At 40.1% G+C, this 14,737-nt stretch overlaps 1 long non-coding RNA gene across 1 annotated transcript in view; it reads left to right on the forward strand.

The window, feature by feature from the left end:
- LOC119147204 overlaps positions 1-14,693 on the forward strand; it is a 66,417-nt gene extending 51,724 nt beyond the window's left edge. The window contains exons 2-4 of the long non-coding RNA XR_005103968.1: positions 6,669-6,831; positions 9,912-9,987; positions 12,884-14,693. This is a non-coding gene — a long non-coding RNA (uncharacterized LOC119147204). The remainder of the gene's footprint in view (positions 1-6,668; positions 6,832-9,911; positions 9,988-12,883) is intronic.
- The last annotated feature ends 44 nt before the right edge of the window (positions 14,694-14,737 follow it).

Raw genomic sequence — 14,737 nt, forward strand, 5'->3', positions numbered from 1 at the left:
ACCTACAGACATGCTAATTTTAAACTCCCATTTTAGAAGTGTAGATTTAATTGTGAATTGAATTCTTTACTAAGTAGTGAGCCTTTATTAACTTGGATTCACTAATTCTAGATCCTGGCCAAGCTGCAAGTGATGAGATGCAGATCCTTGCAAAGTGCCTGATGGCTGATAAAATATTTGTGGGAGGTTTGTTTTTCTAGACATGGGTAAGTTTGTGTCTGTACCAGCAACATTACCGGTATCGGTATCTGCTCAGAAGCCTGCCTGAAGTAATTTGCTCTTAGAAAGGCTAGAACAGCTTTTATTCCATTGTGAGCAGTTACAGCGGGCTTTTCTGCAGCTCTCAGGTCTGAGAACACCTCAGGGAAGGGGCCACTAGTTCTGATAACTAAGTGTAAAACTAAAACCTTGTGGATTCCACCTCTGAAATATGTGGTGGCTCATAAAAATACTCTGTGTACAAGGAATGGATCTGAGCATACTGATGACTGTCTCTTTGGTTTGCCTCACCAGATGTGGACATCTTCTGTGTGGAACAGCCAGCCTGTGTGGCTAGCTGTAGGAGTGAACAGCACTGAACAGCAGTGCACACCTGAATGTGACTCAGCTTGTGGCAGTAGCTACTGATGCCCCATCACTAATAAAAACATATCGCTATTAACAGAGATGTGATAGAAGTGCAGGAAGGAGTGCTAGAAAAGTACTGTCTGCATGCAAAAAAAGCTTTTTAATCTACTGTCATCACGCCTGAAGAATTTGATGAAAATAGAGGCAGAAAGCCAGCAAGATAAAAATCAGTACTTCCTGCGCATTGTTCGTTCTGTTACAGTCTTTTTTTACAGGTCTTTTACCACACATTATTATCAAATACTTAATAATAAGTGTTAAATTAATTTTGGGGTAACTTCTGAGAAATTATTTTACAGAATTAGCAGCTGGAAGAATGTGCTGCCTGTTAATTATTTACATTATCTATTCCAGAATAACAGCTGGCAAGCAACAGAGTCTAGAACAAAGTCCAGTACTCAGATAAATGCCATGGTTATATAGGTATAGAAGCATAGTATGTAATCTCTTAAAGCCAGTGCCTTCAGAAGTGATTAAATAATACATGATGTAGGGACTGATTTAGAGTACATCCTGTATTGCTATGTCTTAAGTAAATGGGAAGTACTTCTCTCTGTGCAGGTGTACACAAGATCTCTAATGCTTACAGTTTTGTAATGTGACAGAAAGGAGCTAAAGAGTCACTGCATGGGTAGTGAGTCAAAAAATCAGTCAGTCAAGACAGCTGTCATCCTGGAAATGTGACTGTCCTGGCTGATTTTGAGAAGAATAATATAAAAATACTAATTGTGAAATCTCTGTTGGTGTGCTGATATGTGCAGATTTGTCCCCCATTTCTTCAACAGTGTATGAACATGAATTGCTAAGTAACAGCATCCTCATTCCCGGTAGTGGGAGTATGACTTACTACCAGAACTGCTTTTAGTTCTGGACTTGTGATTGCTGTTTTGCTGAGAAGGCAAAACAGTAAACTAAAACTATATATTTTGTCCTTTCAGTGTCTAACCCTTTTCAGTCTGTTTCCCAGGGTGCCAGGTTTCAGTCTTCCCAATTTCCTCTTGATGCCTTCAGAACATGTGTTCCCATGGGAGTATTGTGAGAAGTTCTACATGTGCTCACCCTTTGCTTGGGGACGCAGCATTAGCAGGTCCTGTGAGGTCTTGATCCATAATGAGTCATTTGACCCCTCTCATATTTTGCCTAAGAGAATGGAAGCATCACGCAGACATCCTTTTAAGGAGCCAGCATGCTCCTTCAGTGACAACAAGGAAGACAGCTGACAAGCTGTGGCTCTTAAAACCTCTATGCCGTGTTTTTTTAAGAGGAAGCCATTCACTCTTAGGCTCTCTACACTATTTCCGTATCTAAATGCAGCTTACAGTTTCACTTAGTTAAATATGCTTTATTTCCTCTTCTGCCCTGCCAAGATGTAGTGTTTGACCAGTGGAAATACTGTGTTTTCCCCAGGGGCAAATACATTTTTGTGAAGGACAAAGTATCTGGGAAACATTGGGATGAAAAGGAAGTTTAGGAATTTTTAATGGCGTAGTTTTCACAAAAAATCCCAAGATGTTTCTTAATCTTACAAAGAAATGGTCTGCTTCATTCCCCCCCACCCCACATGATTCATCATTTTGCAACTTGTACTTGGTTATGCAGAGATATACTGCTTTATATGCTTACAGAGAAAAAGCAGCTTAAGTTACAGGCTGAAAATACTAGGGAAAAGCAATCATAACAGTAAGATGACCTGATTGAATACAGTGCCGTTTGTAGCATTTGACTGTCATGCTTCTATTTGCTTGTCTTGCTTGAGCATTCTGACATTTAATCAATATTGATGTGATGCCCTGAATGTGCAGAGGATTGGATAAAGTGCCAACATGACCATATGCCTTTTGGCAGAACTGAATGGGCTCAAAAAAGAACATTTGGCTTTCTTAAGTTGTACAGATTTTCACTAGGTATAATCTTTTCTCAAAAAGGGAGGAACTAATAATGAAGTAATATTTTGAGAGCTATGAGCAAGATTTTGCTATTTTTGGTACACACGCAGAAGAAAGTGATAACAGTGCACATTAATGCCATTCATTGTTATCTATGTTGAAAATATAGTCACAAATTTTCTACTGTTTGCAGTAAAATTCTGGCTAACATGCACTGCTTAATGACTGTAAAAATCCTCTCCTGCACTACCAAGGGAAGATTGGGAAGTCTTGCTGTTTCATCTATTGTCTATTCATCTCACAAAGTGCACTGGAGTAATTAGACTGAAATTTCCTATTTACTCACAAACCAGCAGAGATTGGGCAGTAACACTGGGAACTGTCCCAAAATTGCCCAACTAGTTCTGGTGCTGTCAGCGTAATTCAGTCTCTGTAGCAGTCCAGTGCTGCCAGTTTTTGCATATTGCTAGGCAAATTTACTGCAGCAATAGTTGTAGAGGAGAGTTGTGTGAAACTTCCCTGGCCCCCACCGGTGTTACTGGTGGGTTTAAAAAAATAGCAGTTCTTGGCCCCATACTGCCTTGGCAATCCCATCTAGTTTTCCCTTTAATGTTTTCCACATATGGTTGTGAAATCCAGTGTCTGACTTCTTTTCTAAATATAGAATCGTCATTCTTTAAAAAATGATTGATGCAATAAGTCTCACTTGCTTTCAAAATCTTCCTCCTTTTGCAATATAATGAAGTATTAAACATTCTTCTGTTGTCCATTTCCACAGTCACTTTTGAAGTAACTTTATTCTTTTTTTTTGTTTTTGTTTTACTGTATATTGAGAAGTATCTCCTTTACAGTTTTGAAACAAAAAGTGTAAGAGTAACGAGCACTTCCCTTTACCAGTGGAAGAGTAGCCATGCATGAGTAGCCTGTGCCCCACTATTAGGATAGGGCTTGTTTTTTCCACAGCTGTGCTTGTTACTTTGTTTGCATTTGAACAAAAGCAGTGATGATGGTATTAGCAAAGAGCAAGCTTACTGTTTTCTTAGCTACATTTTGAGCCTTTCTGTCTTCTACTGCACTACCCAGCTGTAACCCTCTTTACATGTTTCTACATTACTAAGGTGATCAAATTTGATTTACCTTTAAATGAATGATTTAGCGTTCTCTCTCTTCAATGATGCAAGGATTTTGTCTCAAAGGTGAAAAGTGGCTGAACCTAAGTCTGGATTGTGAAAAAGCAAGTAAAATGAATGAGTTTGACACCCCCACCCCCCCCCCACCCCCCCCAAATCTTCATGTGTGTGTCGGCTAAAAAAAAAAAAAGGAAACAGCCTGTGATTTTAGAAATATACTTAGAACAAAATTTTGGGTTTTGAACAGCTTCTGCCACTTTGGCAGTGTTCTCCGTTGTCAAATTTACAATTCTTATTACATAACTATTCAGAAACAATTCCACCGGTGTAGATTTCAGTTTTCACAGCCTGTAACTTCTGCAAACTGCTTCACTTCTTTTGGTACAGGAAAGATTATGTAATGTCCACTAGGGAAGCAAACCAGTAAATGGCACTTCAAAGCAAACAGGTTCATTCATAAAGAGAAGGAATTTTACAAGTCTGGAACTAGCAGTCACAACTGATGATGGTCTTTAAGAAGCAGACCGTTCTTCTTGAGTGGTCCAGGGGAGGTAGAAAAATATAAAAATATTTTTAAATTGCCCATTTATTTAAATCATACTCAACAGATTTCATCTTGCTAATGTAAATGTTCTTTTGAATAAATAAAAGCAAGTTTGAAAAAACAATATGCAAGGACAAAAGCAATTTTGAATAGACTGGTGAAAAATCAAGATTTAAGTAACAAAAAGGATTGTTTACTTTCTGTCATGATGGATTACCAAGGCACCTCAGATTTTGGGCCTATATTGTTGCAAATTTTGTATTCTGTATCTGTATAACAGAATTAGTTATACTGTTTAGTATCATGGTTAAAAGAGCTCACTTTGACGATAATCACATGCAATTAGTGATATAACTGTGTGGAAAACTGCCAGAATGGCAGTAACAAAATAAGGCTAATTTCTTACATAATTTCCTGACTAGCACTTTCCCAGGCTGCAGTAAACCTGTGTATAGCATTTGAAAACATTAGCAACAACATTACAGAACAAAGCCTAGTAGGATTTGGTATCTGAGAGGGGATGAAGTGATTAAAGTCAAAGTCTGAGGATACAGTGTCAGTGGAACAGTCAGAAGGGACATCTATTCCTAAATGTTTCCATAGGAATGTGGCAAGGTTCTCTGTGTGTCTGTGAGGGAAAGGATTTCAAGAGTCAGTTTGCCACGAACAATTTCCTGCTTTTCTTATCGAACTCTTAGCAAGACTGATAACATAATAGTAATTTTGCATGCAGATGGAAAGGATCTTGTTTCATAACAGACATTAAATGTTAGGAGTATGGTGTGGGTAGGTGATGATATGCATTGCTGGTTTAGTCTCAGACATGTGGTCAGCTCCTTTTGTTTGAACCTCTCCACATTCTTCAGGATGTGAGTGGGAGTATCCTACCATAAATGAAAACCTTGGACGACTCTTGTGACATCTCTTACAATAAGCCTCTGATATTATTGGTTTCTAAGAAAGGAATTTTAAATTTATGTTTAGGTAGGGTGGACATGGGGATCTAAAAATGCATGGTGAAGTACACAGTGCTTTTTTGACATCTCGTTATGAAAAACTGTGGTACCATGACCTGCAAGCTGCAGAGTACTGAGTAAAGGTAATAGTAACAGATTATGGTTCCAGATCTCTAGTGTGTTCTATGCTGTGCCTTTAGCTTTCTAACATAATGTTTATAAAGTCAGGAAGATGAAATTTCTTGCATTTCGTGGTATTTATCTGATGCAAGTAACAGTAAAAGATGCAGTGGCAGACTGTGAGAGCCAGGGTATGGCTTTCCTTACCAGGCATGTATGTTGCTGTGTGTGAAGCCCAGTGTTTGAGAGAGGGATATCCAGCACCTTGGATCACCACGGTATAGCAGTTCTGTCCGCTGCTCATCCAGAGTTTCTCCCTTTTAGCAAGGACAATAAATTTACTCAAGGATTTTGAGCTTAGCTAAACCTGAGGAGGCCTGTTTTTGTTTTGATTGGGTTACTTTTGCTTTCTTATGGGTTTTTATATTCTTATGGCTTATAGAATTGACTGTGTTCAGTTTCAACTTCTCTTCCACTGGGTAACAAGTCAAACTAGGACTCTTGGTAGGGATGCAGACTTTCTGGTAAAATGGAATATCTGATAGGATACATAGGTCTTTTCATAGCATAAATTCTTAGGAATGTAAGAAGTATAGAGAATATAAAGATACCAGCATCAAGATGCCCATGCGGTTCTCATATGATTATCAGGGGAAATAAACACAGCCCATTAAATATGTCTGGAGTGCCTTCCTCATCATGTTGAAGATATACCTCCCATATGAGTAAACTGCCTAATAATTTGTCTGAGTGTCTTGGTACTTTTCACCAGGATGTAGGCATGTTCTGGACTGCATTAATAGACAGCAGCATCTTCTGTTCTAACAGGCAAATTTTTATTCTCTGCAACAAACCATGAACCTGCAAAGAGAGAGAGGAAGCAAAAATGCATAGCCCAGCTGAGGCAACAGTTGATTGCTGCTGTTATCTTTAGAGGTTTATTCCAATCGTGAATTTAGCCCAATATACTTGTTGCTTAAAAAAAACCCCAAACAATCAGCCCTTTCCAACTAAATCTTAGTAGTGAGAGTAGATGTGTTAATCTCTCTCTTTTTTTTCCCTCCAAACTAAGACAAAGTGTTGACACATCGTGGTTCAATTGTAATACGGTTACAACTTGGCTGAACAGAGGGAAGTATTTCTTTCTATTTGACTGCTTAGCACACAAACTTAGAATGATTGGCAAGGCTGAGAGGATTATGTCTTTAAGAGAAAATATAACACAACAGCTTATTTAGTAGAGAGGCAAGAGGGAAGTTCTACTTTACAATCTTCTTAAGGGACAAGGTTGGGGAAATCCCCTAACATTGTTAGCACGACGCAGGATCTTGTGTCTGAAGACTTGCAGAAAGGTGTCTCGTGTGACGACTAATTTCACTTGTCTTTTCTATTTGTCCTCCACCAGAACAGTGATGTTTGGGGACAGCTGGTGTCCTTAGACCTAAGCCATCCTGTGTGTGTTTGATCCATGCAAGTCTGCAGACTGAGCCAGCTAGGATGGCAGTGAAGCTGAATTTGGGGAGCAGAGTCTTATTCCTAATGAACTGAGGACAGCAGGACTTGTCAAGGTGAGATCTCTTATGCCCTTGGGCCTCCTTGAGCTAGGAGGGAGTAATTGTACTTTTGTTTGAAAAGCAAAACGTGCACTGAAGTCATGTATTCAATTCAAATGAAGGCAGTGAAGTTCAGTAACTTGACTATATGGACATCTGGATTAGAGGCAGAGATTATTTTGACTTTCAGTATTGTTCCCATATATTGAAAAGTTGGTTTTAGGTGACCTCCCACTAAAAGGCAAATAGGCCTTTTTGGGAGCTCTCCTTTTCCCTTATTGGTAGTTGAGAGGTGTCTGTGGGGCACAGTGTTAAGTTGTGCTTCTTGTATTGCTAGTGAGGTTTTTTTTTTCTAATTGGATTTCAGTTTTTTGTATTGAAAGTGAAGTTTAACTGTTGCAGGATAATGTGGGAATTTCTGAAACTGGATACATAAACATATGCTGGGATTCTTTTATTTAAAAGATTCCTTGCTTACCACTAAAGAATAAGAGGAGTCAAAAAAACGTACTTCATTTAGCTGTAACTGTCACGAATGCCAGAGGAGGTCCCATAAAGGGGGATGGAGATATTTTTATTCTGTCAATTTGTCAGACTGATTGCTGCCTTGCTCAGAGGGGTTATTTCTGTGAAGAATGGAAGTCAGCTCTCAAGAGAGATGGAAATGAATGACATGAAGAGATATCTGACTCATTCTGTTCTACAGGTGATCACGCCCAATATTACATAATATCGTACAGACGTAATTTTGAAGTGTATAGTGACTCACAGATTCTTCATTCTCAGTCTTTATGAGGCATTCCATTAAGTTACTCTTCTCCTATTAGATGCTGAATTACTGAAAGGAGGAAAAATACTCCATTTTGTCAGGAGTAAGTATAACTCCTGCATATCTCCATTGACTTGAAAAGTAAGCCTCCAGGTGGCTCAAAGAAGAAAATGGAAAGAGAAACTGGAATATTTTACAGGAATATCTTGTATTCGGTTCACTTTCAGAAACTGAACTCCTCTAATGTGTGTTTCAGAAGCACTTGCCAGTTGAGTCCTTCCATTCTGTGTATTTTACAGCATTCATTGAGTTATTGTCACTGTTGATTTTAAAAGGCTTAAGGCCATTCAGTGTGCAAACAAGTCATGCTGAGGTCAAAGCAAGTTTAGTAACACTTCTTAATTCTAAAAGATAGGAGGATCATTCTTTAGAGTACTCATCAGCTGTGAACTGTTCTAATGAACAGAGCCTTATTACTATATGACTATTAAAGCAAATACTGTTTGTGAACATATGTGTTTCTATAGCAAGTAGAAGTCTCTTTTGCAGGCTTTCAGCACCTCTGTGTCTTTCAAATACATTTTTTCACCAAGGGAAGTAGCTTGGAGCTTGTAGAGTGATTCTTTAGTGCGAAGATACCAAGTACTAGCTAGTTGAGATTTTTCAAGTGCAACTGCTCACAGCTGCAAAATCTATTTCTTTAACTATGGCTCTTATGCTCTAAAAAACACTTCTGTATGTTCACTAGTAATGTGTTAGTCAACATCAAACCTGCAGCAGCAAGTATAACTGTAGGGTTAATCTTACAGAATGCATAGGAAGGAGGAAAAAACGTGTGTGTTGCTTCAGCACCTACTCATCGCCACCTTTATAATTCAGTTTTGTAGGTTAGGATTTGAGATGTACTACCATCCAGAAACAGTACTCATCGTAGTGATAGTTGAAATTGCATGTATCTGACATGAACAATAAATTAAGGCAGTTAATATTTTACAAGGTAAACAATCCGCAAGAGAACTTCTTATTTGTGATTATTGCTGACACCATAAACTTTCCACAGAGACAGAGAGATCTTCTATTATAGTTTCCTCGTTTTATATATTGATAGGCTTCCAAAGCACACAGTGATTAGATAAATTGTTTATTCAGTTCTCAAAGTGAGGGGCTGATACAAAGTTTCCTGAGCAGTTGAGAGAGGTAGGGCAGGGACTGTTAAGCAATTCATAGTGAAAAGGGTGGGAATTTCTAACCTTGAGGAAGGCATGGCAGACACCATCTTCAGTTGAACATATATAAATACATGCAAAGGAAATACTTTAGTATTTAGAATACACAGGACAGTAAAGGTTATGCAGAATCGATTCTGTACATGTTTAAGGAATGTGCAAATTTCGCAAGAACTGCAAGCAAGGAGCTTGCCAGTTCCAGTGGGAAACCTACTGTAATTTATTAATTCTCCCAGATTAAATAACTTGGGGGCTTTAGCTCACAGATTTAAAAATTGCAAAGCAAACAAGGGAAGTGTAAAGCTTACTGGAAGCAGACAGCATTGTGCAGGACACTAGTTTTTGCTCTTCTAATCAATATACGCTGTTTCTTAATATACTGCAAATTATGCAGTGTAATAATTTGACACTTTTTTGAAAACTTAGCACTACTCCATCCTTAATACTTTACTATTTGACTTGTATATTTGCTGCATTTTTTTTGCTTTTCCTTTGAGTTGAATGCTTATTTACATTACATTTTACATTTAAGGAAGTTTCAGTCTTCCATATACTTAATACATAAGATCTTTCAATAAATAAAAGTTTAATTTGAAAGGCAGCAAATTGATAAGGCAGCAAAACCAGCTGATCGAATTACATATAAACAGTGCATTAAAGGCCAGTGCACTGTGAAGATGTGTGAGGCAAAATTATTGCTAACACTACAAAGTCAAAGGCTACTCTGGAAAGGCAAGAGATTGTATTTTTCAAATATTGCGTATCACAGAAAAAAACACTCCTCTGCATTCTTCAGAAAGCCTCTTTTTTCCTCCATCCCAAAGAAATGATGTAAATTAAATCCTTACTGGACTAATAATGCAGCCAGAAAAAAAAATGCAAATTTTTGCTTAACCATTTAACATGCCCAGAGAGATTAACTCAGCCCACAAGGCCTGAGGAAACTAATCTAAAAAGCCCTCTGGGGTCACTTTGGTTGGAAGGAAGAGAAACTGGCACAGCAGTAAAATCCTTGTGTGTCCTTTGGTGGTAAATGGCCTGTTAATCCCTCCTTTTGCTTCCTGCAGTTCTGTACTGAATTGGAATTTTTACATCCTCAGGCCCAGATACGTCAGTGATCTGAGAGGGGTGCTCAGACGAGGGAAGAAAGCGTAACGAGATACAGTGCGCAGTCTGGTAAGTCTCCATGTGACTCTTTGCTTTGACCCCAACCTAGTTATTTCTGTAAAGGAACAAGCTTTATATGATCAGGACCAGAGAGACAGATCTCTTCTATGCATAATTTTTGAAAAAGAAACAAAAAAAATTAAAACCAGACAACATAATTTGCCTTGTGCTGGCACAATTCTTCTAAGCAGTATAAAGAAAACAATCTTTTGTGACCCCAGGAATAGTTTGTCCTCGTTAATGAAATGGCAGAGTGTGGACTGTAGCAGAGGCTGAGCAGTTCTGTTAAGCATCATGCTCCCTAGAAAGCATGATATTGTGACAAGTGAGCTCTGCAAAACCCATACTGTACCCACTCATCTCCTTTACTAGAAACCACATGTCCAGCCGTGGGACAGCATCACGCTGCAGGCCAGAGGGATGGGAAGAGGAATGCGTATCCATCTTTTAATGCAGTCCATGCTGTTGGGCGGGCCTGCTGCCCTCAGAGCCTCTCCATCCAGCTGCAGAGGCACCGAGCAGAGCTTGAGCGCATGAGCAGCAGCATTTGGCTGCTCCCTATGGGTGTCAGGAATCCTGCCTGGTCTCTGTGGACTGAATCAACTGGACAGGGTGCCATCGAGGGGAAAGGTTGCTCAGCCAGCACCAGAGTTTTTGAGTATTTGTTTTCTTTGTTTCTTAAATCAGTCCTGACTGCAAAGCGAAAAGCTTTTTCAGCAGCTGCAGAAATCTACAGTCTTTAGCGCACAGCCTAGTCCGTCATTTTGTGTTACATCATGCACTATTCTAGGAGGTATCAGGCAGCGGCAGAGAACTTTGCATATGATTTCATAGCACAGTTGGTTTTCAAACCCAGTTCCTCAAGGGACCTTTAAGGAAAAGGAAACCCACAAAAATAAAATGAAGATATTAAGATATATTAAAAACTTTCAAGTGCAGTATTTACTTGGAGTAATAACATGCAAATTTGCTACTGATCCTTTATATGGATTGAGTTTGGTTCTGCAATGAGATCTTTGTTTTAGAACATCTGAGAAGTCACAACTGATCAGGCTTGTTGCAAGGTCTCGCGGCTGATTAATAGCTTCCTGCTTCCCCAGTCCTCACTTTGTCATTAATTTGGGAATTTTTGTCTTGAAGGAAAGTAGCTGTAATGTTTTACCTGAAGCAGATTTCCCCTCTGAGTGAGGTGATACTATGGAAGGTCTTTAATTGCCCTTAACAGGTTTTAAATTTTCTGACTATCAATTTATACAAAGGTTGTGATTTGAAGTAAATGTCCACCTTTCATCTTGAAGTACTTTGTTAATGGGGTAATGAAATACAGTTAACTCAAGTGGAACACAACTACTGAGATATTGAAACATGAAGATTTTTTGTTTCGAAAGCCTGAAGGAACAGTCCCAACTCACTCAAAGGTCTGTATATACGGCTGTCTGGCCTTTTCGGACTAGTTCAGCTTTGGAGTAGGTTGAAGAGGTTCTCTCTGCCACAGAAGTTTGTCCTGGTTTCAGCTGGGACAGCGTTTTTTATTCTTCTCAGTAGCTGGTACAATGCCTTGTTTAGGAGAACTATGTTGATAGGACACTGATGTTTTTAGTTGTTGCTGGGTCATGTTTATACTAAGTCAAGGACTTTTTGGTTTCTTGGGCCCTGCTAGAGAGAAGGCTGGAGGGGCACAAGAAACTAGGAGGGGACACAGCCAGGACAGCTGACCCAAACTAGCCGAAGGGACATGCCATACTATAGGATATCATGCTCAGTATATAAACTGGGGGAGGGTGGGGGTGGTTGGTTGGCGGTTGGCCAGGGCCTGTTGATCAGTACTTGGGGACCAGTTAGGCATCATTCAGCAGGTGGTGATCAACTGTGTTGTTTGTGCATCACTTGGGGTATTTTGTTGGTTTATTTTTTTTTTTCTCTTTTCCCTTTGGATTTTATTGCTCTCCCCTTCTGTCTCCTTTTCATTATTATTATTACTATTGTTATATGTTTAAATCTTATTTCAATTGTCAGATTGTTCTTATCTCAACCTTCGAGTTCTACAGTTTTTCCCAATTCTCTTCCCCATTCCATGGGGAGTGAGCAAGTGGCTATGTGGTACTTAGTTGCCAGCTGGTGTTAAACCACAACAAGGTTCCGCATACCTCTAATAATAACAAGGATTTATCCCATTGTCCCAAGCCAAGGAGTGTGTCTTTTGTGCTGGAGGAACATCCAGCCCCTGGAAGACCTTTGTAGTAGTTAATCTTGCCTCCTTTGCTGTTAAGGAAAGTGAACTATTTTAGGGTATGGTGCCACAAGCAGGTGCCTCAGGACAACCAAAAGGGGTATATGTTGCAGTGGGAGGATGCAGGAATGCTCTAAGTGGGCATCACCTGCTGTGGGAATTGGAGAGCAATTGTTTTGACTGCACGTTCTCATGAAGCTTTCTTGACACTGTATGCCAGGCATTCAGTAACTTGGTCCTCCTTGGAGTTATACCTATTCTCAAAATACATTACTAAAAAATAAGCATTTTCTCTAACTCAGTTGTTAAGCCTGCTCACGCACAGTTGCGAATAAAATCATGTTAGCTGATAGGTCAATTTATAAGTTTGAAATACTGCTCTTACTCTGATTTTTGACTTGTCTTGGCCATGTTACTGTTATGAGTTGGCCTATTCTAACTATTGTTCTGACATAACCTGCCATAGAATGTGAAAGATGCTCCTGGAGTGAAAATACTCACTTCCAGTCTAACCTCAGGCATGTGCCGAGGGGACTAGCCGGGGTGTCTGGCTGCCCCAAAGGCCGTTTGCCATCTAGTGGCTTAGAAGTATTAATGCCAAAAGTGTGTAAGTGCCAAAGATGGTTCTTATTAAAAATCATTGAAGTTACAGTTGTTTCTCTTCTTTTTCCACAGCCCTGTGCCTTGCAGCTGTTTCTGTTTCAGCTTTATGAGGTGACAAGCCAAACTGTCCAACAAAACATCACTAGTTGTCGCTCAGCGATGCCCATGGCAGATGCCTGAAAAGGTTGGACTATTGCCTCCAGTTAGCACACTGATTTGTCCTGCGTTATTCCTTGAAGTTCCCTACTTTTATCATGAAAATGTTTGTGTATATAGGGAGAGAATAACACGAATCCTTGCTGGAGTGTTGGTAGATGCTGCATGCTACAAGCTCAGCTGCATTTTTGTTCCTCTGTGCAGCATATCTGGTAATTTGTCGTGGTTTTTAATCCCCACGCTTCCACTACCCCTACTGACATCAGCACAAGCTGTAACATACTACACGTCCTTCGATTTCCGCTGTCACCATTACTGCCACTAAGAAAAGCTCCTCAGAGCCCGAGTTAGGACATTTTAAATTGCCTTTTCCATTTGAGAACTGAAAAACGGCCTAAAGGAGAGAGGAGGTGGTGATGTTGCTCTAGCTAGAATACACTTCTATAACCCAAAATCTCTGAGATCTCTTCTTGTCTCCACAATTAACAAAGACAGATTAGTTTCTTTTCTCTGTCCCCATCTCCCTGTCTTTACAGTGGGGTAATTATCTCTTTCAGTTAGGTTTTTACAGGTTGGGTGTTCCCACTTAAACATCCCACTTAGCATCACACTTAAAAGGATTCATAGGATATACTCCGCTGCCACATACATCCACATCTATACATCATTTCCAGATTACTTAAATAATGTTAACAGGAAAAATGACCAAAGGAAAAAAAAAATAATCTGAGAACTTTACTGTGAAGATGGAAAGAATAAAGCGGTGGGTTGTAATGCCTCAGGGGAGGGGTGTGTGTGTCACGCAGAAGACAGCATTGGTGGAGAGAAGGCTTCCTTGCATGAGCTTGAAGAATTTTTTGCTTACCTAGCTTCTCTTAAGGTTTAAGCTGTTGCTGTTCAGGATGCTGTATAACAAAGCTGAAATCAGGAGGGGCTCGGGTACCTCCTCCCCTGCCCCCCGCCGCTCCGAACAGCTGCTGTTAGACAGAAGTTGTAGTTTCATCATAGCATTACTAAGAAAAATGTGACTTCTGAGCTGGAAGTGCTGTGCTTTTGGAGGGAATGTTCTGTTAACACACCAAGGTACAATTTTTTTAATGTATTGCTGCTTAAATAATCATCTGAAATAGTCTGGAACTACAGTGCTGATTTATACGGAGTTTAAGTCTTAAACTGTTTGGAAGCCTTCAAGTCAGTTTAGTATTAAATTCAAGTCTGTTACAATTAAATTGTGGCTTTTTATTTGAAGGGTTCTTTTGTTTGATTGTTTGGGCTTTCTTTTTTAACACAGAATGAAGTAAGGTGTGTTCTTCTGGCAGTGAGGGTGTTTTACCTTAGCTGTGGGTGTCTTTCTCCGAGTGTCAGGGGACTGGTGGGTTTGCCCTCAGTTTAGAAAGGAATTGGTGAAACTTGCATGGGCATTTTTCAGAAATCTCTGGAAAATAGCGCTTGTCAGAAACTGCTGTTTAACATGGTATCTTGTTGTAACCCAGTGTGCAGTGTTGGGGGTTGTTTTAGTGGGATACCTGCTTGCGAAGCAAAAAGCTGACGCTGAACGGTAGTTTGAGCCGGCTGGCGCGCCCAGTTATTTTGAAAGTGAACAACTACAGTCGCTAGCACGGCACAGCGGACAGGTCTACCCCGTTGCCCGGGGCGCGGCCGGACGGGCAGAGCGGCAGCTCCCGCTCCCCGCGGGCTGCCAGCTCCGCGTCCCGCTCCGCGCCCGTGTCCCGCCCCGCGCTGACGAGATCGCGGCGCGACGGCGCCATT

Source organism: Falco rusticolus, chromosome 4, assembly GCF_015220075.1.
Source record: "Falco rusticolus isolate bFalRus1 chromosome 4, bFalRus1.pri, whole genome shotgun sequence".
NCBI classification, from domain to species: domain Eukaryota; kingdom Metazoa; phylum Chordata; class Aves; order Falconiformes; family Falconidae; genus Falco; species Falco rusticolus.